Source organism: Podarcis muralis, chromosome 4 (genome assembly GCF_964188315.1).
Source record: "Podarcis muralis chromosome 4, rPodMur119.hap1.1, whole genome shotgun sequence".
NCBI lineage: Eukaryota > Metazoa > Chordata > Lepidosauria > Squamata > Lacertidae > Podarcis > Podarcis muralis.
Window position 1 is genome coordinate 33,209,280 of NC_135658.1, and position 25,738 is coordinate 33,235,017.

General features: G+C 40.6%; 1 protein-coding gene across 6 annotated transcripts in view; it reads left to right on the forward strand.

Moving 5' to 3' along the window:
* The window catches only part of ZBTB20 (zinc finger and BTB domain containing 20), a 471,737-nt gene that overhangs the window by 287,624 nt on the left and 158,375 nt on the right, over positions 1 to 25,738 (forward strand). For all 6 annotated transcript variants that reach the window (XM_028726550.2, XM_028726549.2, XM_028726546.2 and 3 more), the window contains one exon: positions 17,657 to 17,776. The gene's annotated coding sequence lies outside the window, so the exon portion shown is untranslated. The remainder of the gene's footprint in view (positions 1 to 17,656; positions 17,777 to 25,738) is intronic.

The following is a 25,738-nucleotide window of genomic DNA, read 5'->3' on the forward strand; positions in this document are numbered from 1 at the left end:
AGCTGAGGCAGGCGAAGGAGCCAAGCCTTGTCACTCTCAAGAGGCAGAGAGGCTCCTTCGTCATCACTTGGAACAGGAACTACAACCGTGGTGGTGAGTGATGAGGATTCAGATATTGTGATGTGGCTGCAGCTATTGGTGCTTCCGAAGCAAAGCAGGAAATAAATATTTGTTTTGTTTTCTTATCACACTAGAGGCTGAAGATTTTAGCAGCTTTTACAGAGCTGAGAAAGCTTTACTCTACATTAATTGCTAGTGACAGACCAATCAATATTGTTTAGGTTGACTTTCGCTTGCAATGGTGGGTTTTCCTGCTGTCACCAGTGGGTGTCAGCCTTGGCAGTAGCTAACAAGGTGCTTGTAGGAGACAGGAGTGTGCTGTTGGAAGGGGTCGGGAAGAAGAGAAAATGTTAAATCCTGCACTTGGATTCTTTGTCTGGCAACTTTTCATGCCTGTGTTTCTGAGCATTTACATTATGCTCTGAATGCCTGATTGCCCAGCCAAGCAGAAAAGGAACTCTCCAGTGAATGCATAGTAAAAGAAAATGCTTCTATAAAAGCAACCTTTGGGAATAAGAGGAAAAAAGTAGTTCGTTTATAGATCGGAGTTCCTTTTTTTTTTTTTTTGCACATGAAGGGTGTTTTTTTTAAAAAAATAAAATTAACTCTTCGCCCTTCTGTTCTTTTTCCTTATAAGATGATATGAATAATTCACACGTGAGGCTTTGTGGGAATCTTCTATGCAGATACATGCTTGGCACCTGTATTTCTCCCTGCAGGTTCAAAAGCAGATGGAGGAAGGGATTTTGAGTAGGAAAAGGTGAGAGGGTTGCACAGCCACTTCCCTTTTCGGCTGCTCATCCAATCAAATTTGCCGCCTTCCGTGCTTGCTTTCTTCTTCTTCTTCTTCTTCTTAAACACACACATTTTGAGTCTGATACATGTGCTGGTTTTGCAACATCTAGTTTGGCTCATAAAAACATGTTCAGACCTATAAACGTTGTGAAAACTTAGAGAGACATAGCCAAACCTTAAAAAATAAAATACATGGAGTGATTTAATTAAAATGCTTATTCAGAGGCCAAGCAATTAAAAAATACCTATTGCTACATAGAAAGCTGCCTAATGTCAGCTAGTCCAGCTAGCTCAGCATTGTTTACTCTGACTGGCAGCAGACCTCCAGGATTTTTTCCTCATTCCCGCCTGGAAATTGAACCTGGGACCCTCTGCACGCAAAGTAAATTCACATCAGTGTTTGCAAATGTGGAACAGGCAGGACAAATTTCATGTTATATTTAGCTAAGAGGGGGGAAATACAGTTGAAAGGGAACACCTGCAGTCTTTAAATATTTTTAAATATATATTTTAATCACCTTGAACTAATGAGACAGAGTAGACTGTACTAGCTAGGTGAATGAATGGTCTTATTCTAAACATGAAGCACTTCTTCTGTCTAGAAAATACTTCTGAATGGATCTTTTTCCTGGAAATCATTCCACACCATGATGTCTACAAAACACACTCAGAGACTAGGCAGTAACACCCAAATTCAAAAACAGTTATTAGTTAATATATGTAAAACCTATCACCTATACAGTATGGTTTTGCTATGTAAAAATATTATAGATGTCACCGGTGCTATGCCTAAACATTTTGTGAATCTAAGTTTGGCCTCATTGAGGGGTAGTATTTCAATATGAGTAGGAAAATGAGAGTACCCCCTAAACATTTTTTTAAGTGGGTGGAGCACTGGATGTCACTCAGCACAATGAGTGTAACTGCTTCTTAATGTGGGTTATGCCATAATTGCCACCAAGAAAATAGTAAACTAATTCTAAGTAGTAATATACCATTTTTATTTATGCGAACTGTAACCAGTATACAAATGCTAATTTTATGGAAATTCTGAGTTCCACAGCTAAATAATGCTTTGTGAATGATGAAAGAGGCTCTTGAGAGAGTTCAAGGGTTTCTCCACTCGTGCCGAAAAGTGTATACATCAGATAGTGGAAACAGTACGGTACATATTTTCTGGAAATGACACATGGTTTATTTCCAATAGGAATCAGTAGAGTTTTGGGGATTTTTATAATGATTTATGACCTCCTGTCTTTTAGCATTGTGCTATCTGTAGGTGAAGACACACAAAACATGTTAGGTATACAGATTTGGTGTGAACTTTCATTCACTGCCTTGAAACAAATGCCCTGAAATGTAGTGAATATGTGCTCCTTCAAAACACTTCCATCAAACTGAAAATGTTGCTTCTCTCTTTCCCTAAGTTATTAATGAGCATGGAAACAAGTAGCATTGAATCTGCATCATGAAAATAGGCTATTATTGTTCTGTTTTGTTCAACCACCTGAGGTTAACTGTTTCTCTCTGCCATTTTTGTAGCCACTGAGCCCAGAAAGGTAGTATCCCCCCCCCCCCAATTTTTCAAATATATTTCATATTATTCTAATGGAAAGTGCTTGGCCTGCCCATAATTTTTTTAAAAACCAAACAAAATTGTGATTTTTAAATGAATAGTGCAATTTGCTAGTTTGGTCCCATCAAAAGATTTGGGGGAAGTTAATTCAAAGGCAGGTTTCGGTCTGCCATCTTTATTCAAATTGGTGTCTGGCATCCCAACAGTGATGAAGACCACTGCTCTCACCTTGGGAACTCTCATGCTGAGTTTGGCAACAGTCTCTCAAACCTATCCCCCAAACAGGTGCCGTCAGGCCAAGTCACATTTCTGCCATCATTTGGTTCACAACGGGCGTGGCATGAGAGGATAGCAAGTGTGGTGGTAAGATTCAAGGACAATCCCCCCAAAATAAAAATAAAAATAAAAACATTTCATTGTAGTATAATAGAGTAGAGGAGAGTAGAATATCAAAACGGGTTTTTAAAATATATATATATAGAATATGTAGCTGAATTGTTTTATACTTTCTGGATGTCCCATGATCATATTATAAAGTAGTAGTGTTCTATGTTACAAAACAAGCATTTCTTTTTGTTTTCCAACGTATTTCTTATCGATAAAAAATTCAGTGTGATGCAAGCAAATTTTAATTTCCAGAGAGAAAAAGTTTGAACTAAACCTCCTCACAGGGTCACTATCTATCTATTTATTTATTAAAAGGTATACACGACTTTATTGTAAAAAAAACTTCAAAGTAGTTTACAAAAAGATAAAACAATAAAAGTGAGAAAAAATACAAAAGTTAAAATACTAACACAGAATAACAGCTTTCCCAAAATCTGGGTAGGCTTGTCTGAACAAGAAGGGCTTTAGCAAGCACTCAATAGGCAGGGAGTCCCAAAGTGCAGGTGCTGACCCAATAAACAATCAATTTCTTACAACTGCAGACTGTGGCACCTGTAGCAGTGCCAATTCCACCAATCAAAGCATTGAGTGAGAACATGTGGGGTAAGGCAAGTCGACTGGTCTCAAGTTGTTAAGGGAATTATGAGGATAAAAGGGGGGAGAAGACCCTGTCTTGAGTACTTGAGGAACAGGTGGGAGATAAAACCTATTATGTCAGCTTGGGCAAGTATATGGCGGTGAAACTGTTTTGCTCTTTTTATCTTCTTCTGTGTAGTCATATGTTTATTGTGTGTGTGTTTTAACAAGCTTATCTTCTTCCATTAAGTTCTGGTGTGTATGCGGGGATTCTTTTTTCTTTTTTAAGATCAGCCTTACGTGCGGAATCATAAGCTGCCTTGAAACTCCCCTGAGTTCAGGGGAGATCCTCATAATGCTTTAATGATTGGTACGATAAAATAGGCTAATAAATGCATCTAATAAGATACCCCCATAGATGTATTATTTGCTTTTATTTTCCTCTCTGCATGTTCTAGGATTTTCTATTATGATCCCATGCTAGCGTGGGGTAACGCTGCTGGCAAAACAAAGTCAGTGCAAATTACAGAGGAGCTGTGTTGCTGAAGGGTTGTGGCAGTATACTTCAGGGCACATGTCTTGAGTTCACTAAAACATGGGTATCATGCATGCCGTACGTCATTAGATGTGCTTTCCAGGAAATAAGAAGCATAATCATATGTTGGGGGAGAACGTTCTTGCAATACACTCTGCCTTAGCAAACTGTCGTGCAATTTCTCCCGGCCGTGTATATTACACAGTAAAGAACGGGAACCCTGCTGCATATCAGAAGGTTGTAATTTCATTTAGGTATTCTATGGGCATGGTAAACTGCGAGAGCACAGCTCAAGTGGCTATTTAAATCATAGGAGTTTTAAGCTGAAAATACCACCTAGCAGTAATTGCCCTTTTCTTCAGGGTTGCATTGCCCATAGGCATGTGCTTAAAATTTTCCGCTGTCTTCCTACAAATAATAAATGGCTTTAGTAGGCAGAGTGGTGTGATTCTCCAAAATGCCACCCATACAAACAGGGTGAAGGAAGCAATCATTAAAAAAGGTGGGACTTGGGGTGCTTTCAGATGGGGTCTTAATTGGCAAATAGTGCAACAAGTTGATGGTAATAGGTTTGTTTGCTTTTTTTGAAGAACTTGCTGGATTTCCATTGGAAACAGGCTGCCATTTTATTCCTTATGACATCATATAGATGCTGCCAAAAGCTGGCAGGCATGAGGAGCGCTGATTCCGCAATAAACACCTACCTGGAAATAGCCTAATAAAGCAAATCTTCATGCACAATCTGAAATCCTGACAAAAGAAGTTTGCGTTAAGGAAAGGAAGTTGCTATTATTGGTTCTTCTTGGGGAAAGTGCTAACATCCAAGGCACCTTTTCTGTTCGTAAGTTACAGATATATAACCTATCCAATGAGTAGATAGATACCATTAACTGATCCACATGTAAGGTTTCTGATCCTTCAATCCATCATTTGGAGGACTGGGAGCACACATTCCCCCTGCTCTCACACCACACACTTAGTTTAACTTCCTGGTTTGATTAGTATAACATCCAAACTGGAAAAATGTGGTTTGCACAAAGACTACAGCCCATAACCATAGTGGGAGTGTGTGAACGCAGAGCTATTTTCTGATCCTCCAAAACATAGTTTTATGGCAGCCTTCATATCCATCCATACATTTACCATCTTGTGGTACAAAATGATTTAGCTGTTAAGTCCTGCTGTGTTTTCCTGTGACTCAATGATTAATATAAGCTGTGACCAGTGTATGGTCCAGCTTATGAGTATTGTGACCAGAGCTTAGCTCTTAAAAATGAAATGTGCCTATTTTCCCAGTTCAGAAAGGCTGAACTTGGAATTCTGTAGGGGTTGTTGCTTCGGCAGTGAAACAGCTCAGACTGGAAGCTCACCTACTTCCTGGCCTTCAGACAGGGGATTGCCTGTTATTCCCACACCTCATGTGGCAATTGTGAAGCTCTTTTTGGTTTATCATCTCATCTATTTTTATGCTTCTGAAGGGGATTGGGGAGTGGAATCTGAGAGTGGGCCAAGAACCCAAGCAACTGGTGTGGAGACCTCTGGTCCTGGGGTACAGATGTTTGTGACCAACAGCTTCTTATAGTAGCTAGAAGTACAAATATCTGCTGGGGTGTTTTGTTCCACCTGCTCCTCCTCAGAGGACAAGCCTAAAGCTGGATAAAGTGTTACCCTCTGTGTATTAAGCACCTCCTGTAAGATTCTGGATTGCTTTCAAAAGAGAGTGTCTTGTGCTCCCTATTATGCTACTGGTTCAGCCCTCTGTTGTTAGAGTTCCTTAGATTCAGCGCCATGCTATTTGATTGGTATCTTTCCAACAGTGATATGTGTTCTACTTGTACCATGTGGAAAAATGAATAAAATATCTAAATGTTAAAAGACAGTTTATAAACACCATATGCACACGCACACCGTGGAAAAGAAAACTTTTCACTGAAAATATCTTAATTAGATAATTCTTCTGTTTGCATGTGTAAAAGACTGGAGAACTGCACCTTAGTTTCTCTGTATGTGTGTGTGTGTGTCTTTTAAAAAAATTAGGCTATAGAGCTAATAGAAACTAATTTTCAAGCATGTGTAAGATTGTAATGCATAAGATGGAGCTAACATGTCCTTTATTGTTCCAGATGGGAGCAATGGGTAGAACTCTTTGGGGAAATAGATTTCTACTGAACATTAGGAGAAACTTCCTAATGACAAGAACTGCTTGACAATAGCTGGTTCAGAAGTAGGGATACCGGAGAAAATAAATTAAGTTTGCATTTAAAAGCAAACCTATCTAACTTGCTCCTTCTGAAATAATGTGTGAAATGAAACACAGTCATCCTTCCAAATTCATATTTCTTTGAAAGTTGCAGTGCGGTTCTCCAGCCACATTATGGGTACAAAAATGCATATTAAATGCTTACATTCATGAAAATATCATGAAGGTGTATTTTATTAGAGAGACTAGCTCTGCAAAATTCTGTATATTGAGCAAAACTGCATACAGATATGTGTAAGGAAAAATTCAGACTAAAATGCTAAGGAATTTTATGATTTTGAAAAAAATTATAGAAAATTGAGGTGGAAGCATGGTGAACTGTACTTAAGATTGGAAAAATGAGAAAATGAAAGAAATCAAAATTGACAGATTACCCATCGTTGTTCAGGAGCTCTCTTTTGCAGGAGCAGATGCTTGGTAGCTTCTGTCTGGGATGCTGCAGTGGCAATCTACATTGCAGATCCTGCAGCCAAGAAAGGGTTTGAGTAGATGACCTGCATGATGCCTTCCAATTATAAAGTTCTGTAATTTATTATTTACTCTGGACTCCAGTGAAATTGTAATTGGTGTGAAATGTTTTTAGTTGCAGAAGAAATCCAAAAGGCTTGCTTGTTTCAGTGCATTTGTTGTGTGGCTATATGAAGGCACTTAACTTTTTGTTGCCTTGATTTAATCTCTTTATAGGAACTGTAATGTTAATGAGATATCACACTAGGAGAGGTGAGAGTGAATTTCAGATATGCAGTGTGTTTGTATGTAGACACGCAAAAGAAAAATTACTTTCCCTGTGGTGACATTTCCAGGCTGTGCCACCAAGAAATATAACTACTATCCAGATATCTACCCTGATCATTATATCCTGTTGTTATATAACATTATGAGCAAACGGAGTCGTTGACGGTAGTAGTACATTCAATTTTTAAGATATCCTTTGTGTCTTCAAGCTTGCTAAGCAAACTAAGGTACAGGAGCACTTTTCTTTTTTGTGTTGCCTCTGTGTTCATCCTCTTTCTGAGATGCTGTGTGCTCTAGGGCAGGGCTCAATTAAGTGAACAGTACTTATCTGTTGGTTGGGAAACTAAAGCTGTAAACAAGGGTATAATAATAAAAATTAGAGTAAGTGAGGGTCAGGGCAGGTTGTTGCAGAACCGGAATGTTTTTATATTTTGGAGAAAATGATATATTTATCCTTGAGCAGTATAGGGCAAGATGCTTTATAGTGAGATAAGGAGCCGTTGACTTGTGATCAAGCAAATCTGGTGTAAAGAAAATGTTAGCTTAAAAATGAGACATATCTCTTGCACCCAGTGCTGTATATGATGGGTCGAATTCAACATTATACTGTTACATGCCACCACCGCCCCAATCTTCACAGCACTGTGAGATTCCAGTCGCTCCAGTAGCTTACCCGGGATCTGTGTTTCCTTTTGGACAATGAGGCACAGTGGAGACTAGGGTGTCTTTATAATATATGGTTTATTTACACATATATACAACATGAGCCTATGATGGAGCAGTTCAAAGCATTACACTCTCTCCCATTGCTGCAGACTCTGATTCAAACTGTCAGCCCACATTGTGCTCTGTTCCCCTCTCTCCAGCTTGATGTGTTTTAACAGACTGACTATTTTTCTCTAGCTTACATCATCCCCAACTGAAATCCTGAAAAATTCCTTCCTAGAAACTCTACCCAGAGCTCAGCGCGGGGCTTCACCCATATGCTGACTAGCAGAGACCCCATCACCTGCCTTTGTTCTCCTTGATGGTTCTTCTCCCAGGTGATTTCCTGAGTACTGAAAAACTGATTTGGTCCTGTATTGTAACACTTTGCCAAATCCAGCACCTGGCAGCCCATTTCAATACTCCAAGCATTGATTAAGCTAAAGCACCCACTAGACCCAGGAATTCCGGGTAGTCAAGGCACCTACAAACTCATAACAGTACGATGGATGAATTTTCCATCAATGCAAGCACTGTGGCTTGCCAGACAGAATGGTCATGCCCCTCAACCCCCATGCACAGTTGTAGCGGTTCTCCCGATCTCCCTATAGCCAATTTCAGGGTGCATGGGGGGCAGGAGAGGATGGGAAAGCCCCGTTGTGCAAGTGGAAGTCCTTGTGCAGGGATTCTGTTGACAGGGCTTGTTAGGTGGATCTTGCCCAGCGAATTGACAGATGACAGATGGCATTTTAAGCTCTTGCTCATTCCTCTAATATCCCACACCCTTTTTCCTTTTCTACATCTCACATGTCACTTTCCAGCTCTATAAATGCTCAGCTTCCCATTCATTTGCCCAGGTAGACCCTATTTACCATCTCCAATCTCTGCTGCACAACATTCATATATGGTACAATCATTGTTTGATCTCCATGTCATCACATGTAAAACTTTCAGTCCTTCAGGGCCATGACAAGCCAGGTGGAGATTTGCATAGCTGATTTGGAGACCCTTATAAAAGTATATTTGAAGATGTGAGAAAAGTATAAATGACTTTTAAAAATGAAGGAGCCGTAGGTTTAGGAGGCCAAACACCAAGTCTGGTCTAGAAAAGAAGGCTTGCAGCAAACTAATAATAATTAAAAAGCAAAGAAAATTTGAAACTCCAAGCCTATATAATAAATTTTCCCTAGACCTTAGTGACTACGTGCTGACGTGCCTTTAGCACAGGGGTAACTAGCTTGGTGCCCTTCAGATATTATGGGCTGCAATTCCCTTCAGCTCCAGCCAGCGTGGCTAGTGTCATATGCAGGCCATTGTTATTCCCACTTTACAGATGGGAATTGTAAGGCTTAGAAGCAATAATATGCAAACACCATTTGCCGAACTAGTGTTTAAACAGTTCCTTCCCTTGAGAAATCACCCATACCTTTCTCACTTCACTGCAGTATTTAAGTTATGTAGCAGAAAACAATTGTACAAATTTATCTGAGAATGAGTGCCTTTTCATATAGACTCTTTATAGTCTAAAAAAGAGTGGAATATTAGTTTTGCTGGATCCGTTTAAGACTGGCCCGATATCCTCTTTCCCACAGTGGCCAACCAGAAGCATCTGGAAAAGCCAGGAATAGGGCATGTAGGTAACAGCACTCAGCTTGCTTCTAGTATCCAGGCTACCTAGAATTCATTATCATGGTTGGTAACTCTTGGTGGAACTTCATAAACTTGTCTAAAACGCTTTTAAAGCTATCTGAGCTAGTACCCCTCCTCCACATTTTGTGATGGTGAGTTCCACCAATTATTTTGCACTGTAGCTTTATGAAAACAAAGTGAGGTACAGTTTAGTGGAGCGGGGGTTAAACCCCGAACAATTTCTGTAGGCCAGTATGTAGACATACAATGTACGCCTGCTATTTGTTATGTGTGGGTGACTCCCATTGATGACTGCAGGACTTAGTAAATGATTAGATAAAAAATTGCAGCCAAAAACAGTAGGTCATAGTGACATTAAAATCCATGATTTTGTAGTGAAGCATAGGGGTGGGGGAAGTGCTATTTTGCAAGCTGAATGTCATATTTTTCTTCTATTAACCGAGACTTTAAAAAAAATATCTTTTTTAAAAAAAAGGAAAACACCCTGAAAACACATTAGTAATCCAGAGTGTTTAAAATGAAAACAAAGTGACTAACAAAATTAAATACTGTACATGTGTGCATTCTCTCTAATAAGCATCCCTGAGAATATAAACTGTTCTGATGTGTATGGTAGATATTCTATCCTTCTATCTATCTATATATATGCAGTAATAAATAATACTAGACCCAGTCAAAATATTCCTAATCAAAATAGGCACAGACTTTGCTGGGATCTGCAGCTGAATTTTGCTGCCAAGTCTCAGTTTAATAGAAGAAGCATTTCTCATGAAGGCAGTCTGTTCATGTCTCCTTTAAAACTACAGAAGAGATCCCATTTTCTCCCCCCCCCCCTCTAGCAGTGGGCAGCCCTTCAAACTTTTGATCATCCCGACTTTGTACATTTCACGACTGAACTCAGCTATGCCAAACATCCTCTTAGGAAGTTGACATTTGTGCCGTTTCTCAAAAAAGGGGGAAGAATGAATCCCAACTGTTTCCTCTTGCCCTTTTGATTGAGAGAGCAGTAAGTCAGCAGGAGAGGTGCAGCTTTTAACAAGGAGGGGTGTGCAGAAGCTGATTCCAATCCTTCTACAGGCAGAGCAGAAAAGAAAGAGGAAGAGACTGATGTGAAGCAACACTAATCAGAGCTGATTATGGGGCATGAATGGGCTCATTGATGAGGGCAGACACAACAAAGAGATTAGGCTGGAGAAGGGAAAATCCTGCACTGGGGTGAAGGAAGTTGGTTTTACGACCCTTTGAAATCTGACTTGTACTATTCTGTAGCTGTTTCTTTTTCTGTTGCTCTGTGCACAGATAATGGGAACTATCCTAAGCTGCAGTACTCCCTGATATTTGCTTAAAGAGAGCACTGTCTGTCCTCCCAGTCTTATGACACCACAAAATCTGTAGAAGCTTTTAGCAAACACGATGCTGGGGTAGGGCATCTTAGTGCTGTTGTATGGTGGCATTGTTAACTGGGAGTAGAGGAAAGGACCCATGCTAGTTACACTAAGGATAAAGATAGCCATGTTGACCCATTTTTATTTTTATTTTAAATCTAACAGCCATATTAGGGCGGTGCCTTTATTAGGCCAATCAAAAATGTCGTGAAATAGTGTGCAGCTCACAAGTTCGCAAACCTTAGCAAATCTCACAAACTATCTTTGTCAATAAGATAGCTTGACAATACGGGCTTTATTGAATTATATCTACAATACATTTTTTGTCTTTAAAACTAACATCAGTAGGAGTCACCAAATCATATGGTGCCCAAAGAACACTGAAGTGAATCTATGTGGATTTTATTTTTTTTCCATGGGGAAGCAGATCCTTCTTGCCTTGATGGCACTTATTACAACATCACACTCCATGTAAACATTTACAGTATACAGACAGAGAAAACATCTATTCCATTTGTGCAACTATATAATTGCTGGGTATAAACTGTTCACAGCTGGCAGCGTGTCTAACCGAACTTGTATCCTCCCTTAGAATGTAGGTTACATTTAGCACCATTGTACAGCAGGGTCAGTTGAAATTGCTCTTCACAGCTGTTTAGTTTTCAGGATAGCTCTTTCATTTTATTTCGAGAAACATTTTGAGTTTTCCCAGACCTCTGTTCAAGTCTTCCCGGGGTAGATGCATAATTCCTGGTACTATCAAGTGACTTTTCCCAGAAGAGTGTAATAGTGTAAAAATTGAGCAGTTGTTGAATATCTCTTCTTAAACTCTGCTAGATGTGTAACCCTGTTCAGTCAAAATGTAGGGTGGAGTCACGCCACGACATATTACAATTTTCCTTCATACAGAAAGCACTCCTGTTTATAATAGTGCATGTATTATCATGTGTGTCTTGATTTCAGTAAGGCTTTTGACAGCACTGTATTCTGCTCTGGTCAGACCTCACCTGGAGTACTGTGTCCAGTTCTGGGCACCACAGTTCAAGAAGGACACTGACAAACTGGAACGTGTCCAGAGGAGGGCAACCAAAATGGTCAAAGGCCTGGAAACGATGCCTTATGAGGAACGGCTAAGGGAGCTGGGCATGTTTAGCCTGGAGAAGAGGAGGTTAAGGGGTGATATGATAGCCATGTTCAAATATATAAAAGGATGTCATATAGAGGAGGGAGAAAGGTTGTTTTCTGCTGCTCCAGAGAAGCAGACACGGAGCAATGGATCCAGACTACAAGAAAGAAGATTCCACCTAAACATTAGGAAGAACACAGTAAGAGCTGTTCGACAGTGGAATTTGCTGCCAAGGAGTGTGGTGGAGTCTCCTTCTTTGGAGGTCTTTAAGCAGAGGCTTGACAACCATATGTCAGGAGTGCTCTGATGGTGTTTCCTGCTTGGCAGGGGGTTGGACTCGATGGCCCTTGTGGTCTATTCCAACTCTATGATTCTATGACAGAGTCCCGCATGATAGTCTTATGAAGAAGCTCATAAATTGTGGGCTGGACAAAGTAATTATTTGGTGGATTTGTAGCTGGTTGACTGACTGAATGCAAAGAGTGCTCACTAATGGTTCCTCATCATCGTGGAAAAAAGTGACAAATGGGGTGCCACAGGTTCTGTCCTGGTCCTGTTGTTCAACTAAACAACTTGGATTAAGGAATTGAGGGGATGCTCGTCAAATTTATAGATAACAACAAACTGGGAGTTGTAACTACAGTAATGCTACAGAAGACAGAATCAGGATTCAAGATGACCTTAATAGATAGAGAACTAGGGCAAATCTAACAAAATGAAGTACTATAGAGACAAATGTAAGGTTCTACACTTAAGCAGGAATAACCAGGTGCACAAAGATAAGATGGGGGATACCTTGCTTGCTAGTAGTATTTGTGGAAAAGATCCAGAGTTATTGGTAGACCACAAGCTTAACATGAGTCAACAGTGTGATGGAACAGCAAAAATCCCCAATGTTATTAACTGTGCAAGGGCTGCACCAACAGAAGTATATTGTCACGATCATCATCCTGCTCTATTCTGCCTTGATCAGACCACACCTGGAGTGCTGTGTTCAGTTCTGAACACCACAGTTAAAGAAGGGTATTGACAAGTTGGAAGGTGTACAGAGGAGGGCGACCAAGATGATAAAATGCCTTGAAACCAAGTCTTATGGGGAGCAGTTGAGGGAGCAGAGTATGTTTAGCTTGGAAGAGACTGGGAGGAGGATTGAGCAAGCTTATTTTCTCCTGTTCTGGAGGGTAGGACTCAAACCAATGGCTTCAAGTTACAAGAAAGGAGATTCTGACTAAACATACAGAAAAACTTTCTGACCGTAAGAATTGTTCGACAGGGGAATGGTCTCCTGCAGGAGGTTGTGGACTCTCCTTCCTTGTAGGTTTCAAAGCAGAGGTTGGATGGTCATCTGTCAGGGGTGCTTTAGCTGAGATTCTTGCATAGCAGGGGCTTGGGCAAGATTACCTTTGGAGTCCTTTTCAGTGCTACAGTTCTACAAATAAATGATTGTATGTGCTGGAAGCTGGCATTTTGTGTATTTGCAACAGTATATATTGCCTCCCAAAGTGGCTCACTCACATCAAAAGAATGAAAGAGAAGAAGAGAGAGTGTTGTTGCCTTTTGACTTTAGATATGCCCTTTGAGTTTAGATGTTCAAGGCATACAACAGATGGGCAAAGGAGGAATGGAAAATAAGGAAATCTAGTTTAACAATACCAGTACAAACTGGTAAGTTGTAAAGTGACTAATAGATGGGGGCAAGATGAGGTTTCCCTTGCTGGTCCTTAGTGATTAATGGCCGAGTTCAGAGTGTGTTTCCATTTTGCTCTGCAGAATGATCCCCCACACATACTGTTGACATCTGTCTGTCTCTAGAGCCAATGGAGTGCTCCTCCAGGGGAGAGGTCCACTTTGTAAGCAGCACTGAAATGACCTCATTGGGGGCAAGCCTGGGCAGTGTGCATGGAGGTCCTGGGCTGCCGAGATAATAAGACCCTCTTCTCAGCTTCCCTGATGTGGTCCAAAGGAAAGCAGAGCAATATGTTTGGCAGCAGCTTGGCTGCAGGAGTTGCCGGGAGGAGGCATAGAAGGCACCCTCCAACTGTCTTAGAGTCTCCACTCTGGATTTGTGTAGTGTTTACTCCTTGGCCTTTTCTCTCTCCCAAAGATATCCTGCAAAGCAGCGGAGGTTTAACATCAGAGTTTTCCTTCTCCTAGATGGGCTACGTTCCCAGGTTGACAAGCAATTCCCTCTACAGCACATGCAGAAACCACCTTCTTGACCATGGAATCCACTTCCTTCTCCTAAATGGAGAGGTCCTTCTCCTAAATGGGCTATCTTCCTAGCTTGATGAGCCCTAACTGCCCCTCACTTCCTTCTACACCACGTACAGAAACCTTCTTGACCATTGGACCCACTATTGGTCTTGTCCACTCAATCCCCCAGAGTTTATCTTTGTATGCAGAGGAAGTCCCTAATCCGCTGGGGGTTAGAGACCCATTGGCTGCCCTCATCTAGTTTAACTGGCCAATCAAGGCCATTCCCAAGGTGCAGCTGCTGTTGCATGTTGACAGCTTCTAGGAGCCACATGTGAGAGCTGAGTGCAGGGTGGGGGATCAAAGGTGGACAAAGTACCCCTGAAAGAGCACAGCGTGTCCCCCACCAGAGGTACTTCCCTTCCCCTAACACCCCCCACACACACATTCTCAGTCTGTATCGCCTTAATAAAAATAGTGAGTTTGGGTCAAAGTTTTGCAAAATGATAAAGACCACTTGAGTAAGGATTCAGGGGGGATTATTTTGAATTTTTCTTTCCTACTATCAAACACACATGCACATGCACGTGCACACCCACATACACCCACCCACAGAGTTTCATGAAAATTCATTAATCTGTGACATTTAAAGATTCTGTCTGATAGGTGTCTGGAGCAGAGGTCGGCTGCGTACATCAATAGTTTCTTAGAGTCTGGCACTCTGTCAATATTTGGGGGCCTCAGTAACAGCACTTAAAGGCAGTGCCTGCGAGCCGTCATGCTCTTAGCATGTCTGTAAGTGTCTGAATGAACAGATATTAGCACGTCAAGTCCTTTTATGACTGGCAACACTTAGAAACAAAACACTCAGATGATAGCTTCACCTCCCTGCCTTCAGTTTCCTTTCTGTCTTTTGGTCTGTTATTTATCTGATGGAGTTCAAGTACTTCAACTAAATATCTACCCTACAAAGGGTCTGTTATCAGACAGGATAGTAGCAATGATGCTATGCACCGTTTATTTAACAACATAGCTCTGGTAAGCCTCTTGTTTCCACAGTACTGTACAACATTGTGTTTAAAGAGAGGTTCAAGCCAGTTGTATCATATAGGAGGCCTAGTGCCTGATGACAGTCTGGAGTGGGCAAGAGCATGTATTATGTTGCTGAATTGATTTTTTTCCCCTTCTCTCTCTCTCTCTCTCTCTCTCTGTGTGTGTGTGTGTGTGTGTGTGTGTGTGTGTGTGTGAGAGAGAGAGAGAGAGAGAGAGAGAGAGAGAGAGCTTTCTACATATGTCCAGAACGCAAGCAAATACTCATTTTAAACCTTCTTGATGCTAGTGATGAATCTGCGGCCCTCCAGTTATTCCTGGACCATCGCTCTCATAATTCCTGACAATTGGCCGTGCTGGAAGGGGTTGATGGAAGTCAGCATCCAGCAACATCTGAAGGGCCTCAGGTTCCACACTTCCTGCTGCAAGAGGAAGGAAAACAGATTAGGCAGGCAATGTACAATAGGGGGCGGGTGTTAGCACAACCTCATACTACCGTTTCTGCACTCCAGATTTCTACTTTTTATTCTCAAAGCTGCTTTTTAAAAAATTGCATTGCAATTCTGATTTGCATCAACCTCTGATGGTGCACCATATATGATATGGGCTTGATTGTGCAAAGCAGTTTTTTTTAAAAAAGCAAGTCCATGATTACTTTTTTTTTTTAATCTGATTGGGACTCAACCACACCTGTGAACATCAGATTAATGTCCCAGGTATTCTTTGTATCCCAGTCTGCGCCTACTGATGTTGTATTATCTTGTCCATGGCTGTTCAAAGAGTTTTGAATATGCCCTAATATGGGCCTCAAATGGTTGCGTTACAAAAGATAATAATTTTTCTGTTAGCTGTTCTAGCATTCTTCTGATAAACGTAATAGCAGTTTCTTATATCTGGTGATGCAGGAACATAATTCCTGACTTCTAATCTTCTTAACCTATCAAAAAAAAAATGTGGTAAAGCTTTTATACAGATATAGTGGGAGAAAACCAGTGGCCTAAAATTTTTCATTGTGAGGAGGTCAAGCATAGCAGCATCACTGCCACTTCCCCACTTCAGAACTCCAGTGGGATTTTCACTTTTATTCATGGTACATAACCCTTTTCAGCCTAAGAACTGCATTACCTTCTGGGCAACCACGTGCCAGAGAGAAGGGTGGGTGGGGCAGCTCATATAACTTCTATCTTTGTACAGCAGACTAGTTTATACACACACTGATACATCCCTCTCTGTCATTTATCCAGTCAAGCAAGTGGTATTATTAGAATTCAAGGATGCATTCCAGCCAGGCAAAAACACTTGGGGTGCAAGTGGCTCATGAGGGAAGTTCGCTGGGAATGCTTCCAAGGTTCAGATAGACAGGTCGAGACTTGAGGTTCACCCCTCTGACTTATATGAAGAGGTCAACGTATGTGAAGCTGTGTGACACTTTTGTCAATCCAAAAGTGAGAAGCACTTAACCATCAAAGATTCTAAAACAAATTAAACACCTCTCATTTCCCGAGGACGGCAGCAAGATCAGCCTTGCCCCCTCATTAAGGACATCAATGGATGTTCCTTCCTATGTGTTCTGTCAACCCCGGCTGCACCTCTGTAGTCATGCGTTTTATCTATCATCTAGATTGGGCTCCAAGGTTGTTCCTTTCTCATCATGACCTAGGAGTTGCAGCTGACCAATTCATGGATGGCCTGACTCTACTTGCCTTTTTCGAGTCATATGCCTATCCAGCTATACTTAGATACAAAAATTGTCTGAAATGTAAAAGACCCTTCAGACATTGGAAGATCTTCAAACCCATTCTGTGGAATTTGTTTTTTATGTACGGTAGTTGCCATATTAACAGCTGTTAGCTCCTATGAGGTGTGATAGGCATATGTGGTTGGATTTTCCCAAAGGGTTTCCACTGAAGTTTCTTAAGAGATTTAACATTTATTTTAAGAACACATCATTAGTCTGAAGGATAAAATTAGGTGCATTCTGAGAATGTTAAATAATTTTCTTTATAGAATGTAAAATAGACATTAGCATTGTTTGGATAATTTTAAATGGTCACATAATTGGGGGGGGGGGGCTTTCAAAATAGTGACGAGATTTCTGAAAAGGTTAATAAGTACTACAGATTTTCAAATACAAGTTTTCCCCAATATTAAATTAAACTCTGAGTAGAAGGGCATAGCAACCACTCTATAAGAGACATGATAAATTTCATGGCATTTCAACAAATTGTTTTCATGTACCAAGTAATTTTTTGTTATTATGTTTCTCTTTGTGCATTATTATTTTTTTGCATAGATTTGTCCATATGTCTATGGATTTCCTTTACGTCTTTTATAACACTGTTTTTTAAAGTGTTTTGTATTTAATGTAGAATGAATTAAATTTTGTGTATTTGATGTGGGATCTAGAATGTTTCTCCTTCCTGTTGTATGCCAGTTAGAAATACTGATCAATACCTACGAGGAATATAAATTGTATATGGCAGTGGTGAAATAAATTTGCTGTGTTTCACCACATGTAGCCATTTTACGCCATATTTATAATTTATGCAAAGCAAATTGTATTCCATAATGTTCTTCCTTTCTCTTTTGTTTTCTCTTTGTTTCCAAATCTGTACCCTTGTAGCTTGAAGAGGAGAGCAGCATCAGCTGGAATATTTCGTTCCATGTTGCAAGAGACAGGGCGAGTTGGCTGGAATGAAACCTTCTTTTCCATACAGTTGGCTTGAAATGCTGCATTTAAGAGGTATTGTTCCCCCCACCCACCTTTTCTGGAACTAAAAGTGAAAAGCTGCAAGCAAGCATTAGTCTTGCTGCCAAACCACCTGTTGATTCACAGCAGAAAATCCTTTTGGCAACTCATTTTTTACCATATCCAGTTGGAGATAGATGAATAGCTGACATTTGTATACCTTCAGAACCTCTTAGCACCCTAAACCTCAGGTCCACAGCAAAATGTAATAGCTGTTCACCTGAAGAGAGATGGGTTCAAACTGAGATTAAATCAGGAACAAAAAGGGTTTGGCAGAATGAGACTATTCTGCCATTGACATTTGTCAGCTTCACGCAATCACCTTATGAGATCTGGCGTGTCATTCAGAGTCTGTTTTAAAAGGACTAATTTCTGGGATGCTGCAAGACAGACTGAACTATGGCAGAGCTCTAACGAGAGCAATTACTAGAAATACTGAGGATGCATTGGTTTAAGAGCTATGACTCCCGAGGTGTACAGAGTAACACAAGCAAAAAACAAAACACAAAACCAGGTCCCTGTCTTCAAAGTGCATTTTAGCAGTGAGGTAGATAACATGGACGTGGGAGCAGGAGACAAAAGAGCCAAGGATAACATAGAAAGTATAATGAGCTAATGCACCTGCACATAGTTAATGTCAGATTCAGTAAGGAGTAAGAGTGAGATGGTTGACAATATACAGAAGTAAGAGTATGTTCTCCAACCAGAAACTAGTCTATATAACACCTTTACTGGGCCAACATAGTCTAGGTTAAAAGTGAAGCTTGAGAAATACTGGGCAGTGGTGGTGAGGGCATGGCAAGGGTTGGGCAGTGGCTTGAAATAAAGGTGATAAGTCTGCTTTGCTCTATTAAACATATAAGCTAACCAACTGCATTTCATGGATTTTTTTTTTATACATTCAATTTGTAATTCATATAAGGCTGTGTTGCTTTCAATTTCGAAATTTCAATATTACTGTGTCCTTGAGAGCAACCAGTATAATTTCCTTCAAGTTGATAAGGCCAGGAAAATTCTTTGTAGGAGGATGTTAGCCTCATGGGAATTGAATAAGTATTTTGACTGATCTTGTTGATGCTGTTCTGTCTAGAACCTGTATTTGTTGCAGCTCTGAGAAGTTTTTGATTTGTTTTTCCCCTGTCTCTGCCCTAATTAATTTTATGAGACTTCCCAATGGACATAATTTATATGACAAATGAATTATAGTAGCAGTCACTGATGTGGTATGAAACTCCTTGTTTATGGTAAATTTAATGTGCTCCTGCATTCTTTTCCTCTATAAACTCTGATCTACCAGTGATTATCTATACTCTTTCTCTTTGTACAGTTCCCACTTCCCTGCAATGTGTGATTTTTGTATCAGTTTTATCGTTACAGGGTAAAATACTGAAAACATAAAGCAATTATTCATTACCTCTGTAGCTTTTAGGTGGTTTCCCATACCTGAACCAGTTTTAAATAATGTTGTGAATTACACAGAAGCCTGCTGCCAGATCAAATCCTGTATCCAGTCTCCAGCTTAATGCAGTACTAATGGGCAATAATCTTCTGTGTTAGCAAAACATTGATGACTAGTGTCAAAATACAGAGAGCACAAACATCTGTGGATGTTCTGTTTTGAATGATGGCCTTAGAGGCAAGGCTTCAGGGGCACCCTAGACATCCGTGTGCAGGACTCATTCTGGAATCTCTTTAAAGGCAGAATTCCAGTGTTAATCGAACAGCAGTCATCCATAGTCTGAACCGTAAATAGAAACTGCAGCTGTATCCCATTAGGTGGCTCTACCTTCTGTGAGAGAAGCCTCTTCATTTCCTGAAGAAACTTTCCTCTCCCATCTGAATTCCCTGCCTCATCCCCTGGAGAAGGGGAGTCAGACACCAGGGTCATTATGCTGAAGGGGAAATGCTAGAATGGGTGAGTATACTGAGAAGCGACCCTGAGGCATGCCAGAAAACGTTTGTGGAGGGAGCAGGGGGTCTTGCATGGTGTTGTGTATAGGTTCAAGTTAGAAGGAAAAAAGCTTTAGGCTGATAATACAAGGTGTTCTGCAGTGGATCTCAGACTCTCTTAAGAGGTTTTTTAGCAGAGGCTGGATGGTCACCCAGTAGGGATACTGTAGTACAGTCGTACCTTGGTTCGCGAACACCTTGTGAGTCGAACATTTTGGCTCCCGAACGCTGCAAACCCGGAAGTGAATGCTCCGGTTTGCAAACTTTCTTTGGAACCCAAACATCCAGTGTGGCTTCCAATTGGCTGCAGGAGCTTCCTGCAGCCAATCAGAAGCTGCACCTTGGTTTCTGAACATTTTGGAAGTCGAATGGACTTCGGAACGGATTCCTTTCAACTTCCGAGGTACCACTGTAATAAGTTTCCTGAGTCAACAAGGGGTTGGACATGATGAATTCTGTGATTCTATGTGTTCTGTCTTCATGTTGAGGCCCAAAGGGAGACAAAATTTGGCCTCAGGACAGGAGACATGTCTCGCAGTATGTAGTCTCAAGCCCTATTTTTTCACCCAATGATATTTAGCTTGCCCCCTCACAGCTTAATGGACCTATAAATTACTGGCTTTGAGCACATGAGTCCTTACACATCTGTGAGGCAAAGTCATTCCCCTTTTCAGCCTAGTAGAAAATTCCTTAATGGCTTGAGCAGGGGGACCTCTCTTAAGGCCTATTGTTATTTTGAGAACCTGGAGTTTTTTGAGCTTACTGGATGGATGTTCACACTTTTTTGTTCGCACTTTTAAGACCCTACTGCTGCACCCCATCTTCTCATGCCAGGTGCACTCCAAATAAGAATGGCCACGACGTCTCACACCATGGTTTGGCTATTGGGTCTAAGCCTGAGACTTGCAGATTCCCTTCTGTCCCTCTCTGTTTTCATCACTCATGTGCTCCTGTATCCTATTCAGTTTGGAGTAAAATACGGTTGGTGTCATGAGTTCATTTGGGATTGGGTTTAGATTGGTAGCCTCTGACACAGGAGGAGGAAGAAGAAATGGCGGGGGGACTGAATAGTAGGAATCTTGGTTGCAGGAGGGGTGATTTCCCCTTTCAGCTCTGACTTCAACCACTTATGAAGGGGGGAAAACCAATGCCAGTTTCCGCTCTCCCAACTTTCCTGCAGAGTGAAAAGCCTCACAGAGAGCTTTGAGCAGCTGTGGGCGTGGGGAGGCAGAACTGGAGGTGGCAGCAGATGAACAGGAATCTGAACAGAAGGGTACAGTCTTGTAACCTAGGACCAGGCCCTGCCTTCACAGATGGGATCAGATCAATCCACCACAAAGGAGAATGGGTTTGCAATCCTGACATCACACAGGGCAAGCAAGTTTTGCAAGTGACTGCCCCACACCTCACCTTTATGAGCCTCTAGTTTTGTGTTTGTGGGAGGGAGAAACTTTTCCTCCCAACCAGAATTGGAAACTCATTTCAAACCCTGAAACAGTGTTTTGCTGTTTCAAGTGCAAGAGCAAACTCAATTTTGTCCAAACAAGGAAAGTGGGTAGCAAATCACATCATGTAATAAATTATTGATGCATAACATGGGAGGAGGGAGAACACATGCATGAAGATGACAAAACCATAGTTTATGTTCCATGTGAACCAGTCCTGTATCTCTGTTTTCCATGGCTACTCTCTGATGCTTTGGAAAACTGACTCTCAGAAGCTGAATTATTTGTGTAGAATACATAAACATAAGGAAATTTGGTTACTGTGCACAATTTATTTGTAAGCGTAGCATTTTGACTTACTTGGTTGCAAAACAGGATTCTTATCTTTATAGAATCTAGAGTGCTGCTTCTGGTGTTGTAAACAAGAGTACAGTGGGATATAAGAGACAAAGAAGAAGAATTGGCTTAAGGGGCAAAGATAAGGAGTAAAATATAAAGCTCTCTCTTTTTGGCTCTGAGAATGAACACATGATTAGATTAAGTCATTTTGCTGGAGCTGTCTGAAATATTTTAGCACCCATTCACAGCCTATGAAAATGGCTGAGAGCTTCACATTTCAGAAACACTAATAGCAAAATTAATCTGCCATTATACAAGTTTTGCCTTTATTTTTCAGTCTGAGGTTTGTTTCACATGGTTTTGTGGTGGAGTTCTTGTGGTTGTTGCTGCTTTGCTTTATGCTCCAAACATTAGTAATGACTGAAACTTTCATTGCTTGCAGTAAATACCAGATTACTCAGTCACACTGCAGCTTTTCAGGGTGTGCAGCAGCAAATTCTGCAACATGAACATACTCCTCAGTAGAGGACAAGCCTTTTCCAACTCTGTACTTTGCAGCTGAACTCATCTGTGCTAGACATTAACTCCAGTATATCCCTGAGTCCTGGACTGCAGTTCCTTGGCATTTCAGCTGTAAAAGGGGATATTACCTCTCTACCTCTCCATGTACATTTTGAGGCTTAATTAATGAATGTTTGCCAAGAGCCTCAAGCTCCTTGAATGAATGTCCCTATATAAGGGCATAGAATTATTATTGCTGTTGTTATTAACTGTATGCCTAAGACAATGGTGTTTGCACATGTAAGTAATTACAATGCACTTCAAGGCATTCTGTTTTGCAATGCTTTTCTCTCCATTTCCTGCAAATCAAATTACTGTGGGATAGATTTGATTTCCACATCATTTTGAAAATACTTTCTTTTTCTTTTTTTTTAATTTCCTTTGTATTAATTTTTTCAAAGTTCAAAATACAAGCATCCATGACTAAATGCTTGAAACTAAACAACTCTCCCCCCCCCCAGCATAACAAAATTAAGAACATCATAAGATGATATGCCGTTAAACAGTGTAAATCATACATAACAAACATGGCTGTAGCAATATATTTCATCCATATCTGAACCACTAATAAGAACTGTTTATTCAAATAAAAAAATAGCTGCTTCGTTGTTGTTTTTATTGCAAGAGAGGTGATGGAGGAAGAGAATCAGAAATTCATTTCTAACCGAAACGAAACAATATAATGGCCCGGTTCTGATGCATGGCACAAGAGCAAATCAGCATACAGCAGCTGCACTATCCCATAACATCATGAACAAAGGTTCAATGAACAGAAGAGTGGGCACAACATCTGTGTAGCAGGGCAATAAGAATGAAGTTGGAGGGAGTTGGACTCTATTTTCCATTTACTGGTAGCAGTTCTGCACCTTTTACAACTTCTTCAGGGGCTCTGCTTACCCTACTATTAAGATGTTATAGAAGAGGCGTATTTTACTCGTATCTTGTCGCCTTCTGCCCACCACCTACCAACATCTGAGAAATACAGTGGTACCTTGGTTCTCAAACTTAATCAGTTCTGGAAGTCCGTTCCAAAATCAAAGCGTTCCAAAACCAAGGAACGCTTTCCCATAGAAAGTAATGCAAAACGGATTAATCCGTTCCAGACTTTTTAAAACAACCCCTAAAGCAGCAATTTCACATGAATTTAACTAACAGGACCATTTATCCATAAAATGAAAGCAATAACCAATGTTCTGTACTATAAAATAAATAAGACAGTATTGTAGATGGTAAAAATTAAAATTAAAATTTATCATCTTCACTGATGATAGTCATTGTTTGGATGGGGGGCTTTTATCCATTTCCACAGTCACATTCATTCAATCAGTAGCCTATCTGGGTTCCACACAGTCACAAAAACAATTTAACCGAAAAAGCCTTAAAACAAAAACACAAAATAAATTGCAAAAACAAAAGCGCCATTCCAGAAGTCTGTTTCACTTCCTAAATGTTCAAAAACCAAGGCTCAGCTTCTGATTGGAGCAGGCGCCCCGGAAACAATAGCCGACAGCCACATCGGACATTCAACTTCCGGGTTTTGGGAATTTGGGAACCAAGGCGTTTGAGAACCAAGGCACCACTGTACTGAATCCTGTGCAAGGACAATGTTGGCTCAGGCCACTTCTATCCATGCTACAGCTAGATATGATGGCTACAAGATAAACAAATAACCCTTCCCACTTGTTGAGGTAATCTAATGTTTCAGATCCTATCACCCTCATCATTGTGGTTGGCAGTGATTTGGATAGTCCCCCCCCCCTTCCCATGGTGCTCCCTTGAAGGACTGTCCATCCACCATATGCAGGCCTTGGGCCAGACAGTCAAGACCAGGCTTCCTAAACCTCGGCCCTCCAGATGTTTTGAGACTACAGTTCCCAGCATCCCTGACCACTGGTCCTGCTAGCTAGGGATCATAGGAGTTGTAGGCCAAAAACATCTGGAGGGCCGAGGTTGAGGAAGCCTGGTCCAAGACTATACTATTTTATCAGGCGATTGTTGATGTGTGTGTGTTTTGCAGGGGAGGGGGGGTTGGCAGTTGTTCCTTCTTTTTTATTGTTCTATTTTTTAACTTTTGATTTGTTAACCATCCTGGGGGACTTTGAACAGAAAGACAGCTGATAAATATTTTTTTAAAAAAATAGATTCTAAAGTATTTGCTTTTAAAAATTCCAAATCTTGCACTTAGATTTTTGATTTAATAATATTTCTATTACTGCTAATACTGTAGCATTCACTGATGACTTGGCTTGACAGAGCTATGGATCGGTATTTATGAGCCATGTGGGAGATCAGTTGAGAAAATGTTTTAAGGGTTCTGACTGGATCATAATTTTTTTGGGGTGTGTGCATTTTTTTTCTCAGAACCATGCAGTTTTAATTTGTTATCGAGGTTGTAGGGATGTGTGAGAAATTTGGCTTGGCTCGCAGTTTAATACAGCTCTACACAATTGACACTTCCTGAAACAAAACATGGATTGAAAGACAGATATCCATTGAAATTTGCGATTTTCCACATTTTGCAGTGTAGTTCTCCAACCAGAAATGTGTATGTATATATATATTAAGTGAAAATAACATACAAAACAGATTCTGTTACGGAAAATTGCTCATTAAATTGTTTATATTAGATAAGATGGCATACAAATTTTTTTATATTAGGAGAAATGAATACTCAAATGCAGATGAATTCTCATTAGGACTTTTAAAAAATCACAGACTGTTGTGGAAGCATGGAAAACTGAAAACTCAAGAGCCAAGTCATTTTTTCTGTAAATTATATGTGCAGTTCTAATCAACTAAAGGAAATACCATTTTTTGTGGAGAGTAAGCAGTTAAAATAATCCGTTTCTGAATCTGTGCCTATAAAGGCTGTGGCTTTGAGAGCCTAGTCTGATTAATGTGGGCCTGTGCAAGTGCAAAATCCGTGCATAAAGTTGCAATAATGTGGCCATTTGCATTTTGAGTAAAGTAAGAATTTTAGGGCATGGAATTTTCTTCATAATACGTCTAAGCATTGCAAACTGGGACCAGGGGGTGGGGGAATACATTATTCCATCCCTATTATTTCCTACATTTGGAAGCATCAGTGTTTGACATTAAATCTGCCACCTTGACATGAGTCGACCGTAATGTTTTAATATTGAGTGTGCATGTATCATAGGAGTACATTTGGTCCCAAGATCTGAAGTCATCAAAAATATTTATATTTATTCCATCAACTACCATCATGAAATACAGACTACAGTGGTACCTTGGGTTACAGACGCTTCAGGTTACAGATGCTTCAAGTTACAGACTCCGCTAACCCAGAATTATTACCTTGTGTTAAGAACTTTGCTTCAGGATGAGAACAGAAATCACGTGGTAGGTGCGCGGCGGCAGCAAGAGACCCCATTAGCTAAAGTGGTACCTCTGGTTAAGAACAGTTTCAAGTTAAGAACTGACCTCCAGAATGAATTGAGTTCTTGACCCGAGGTACCACTGTATTTTAAAAGGGAAGCACCTCATGCCTAATAGTTGTGGTTAAATGGACAGACTCCTAAATGAAGCTTGTTAACTTCCGTATTTTTCGCCCTATAGGACGCACTTTTCCCCCTCCAAAAATGAAGGGGAAATGTGTGTGCGTCCTATGGGGCGAATACAGGCTTTCGCTGAAGCCTGG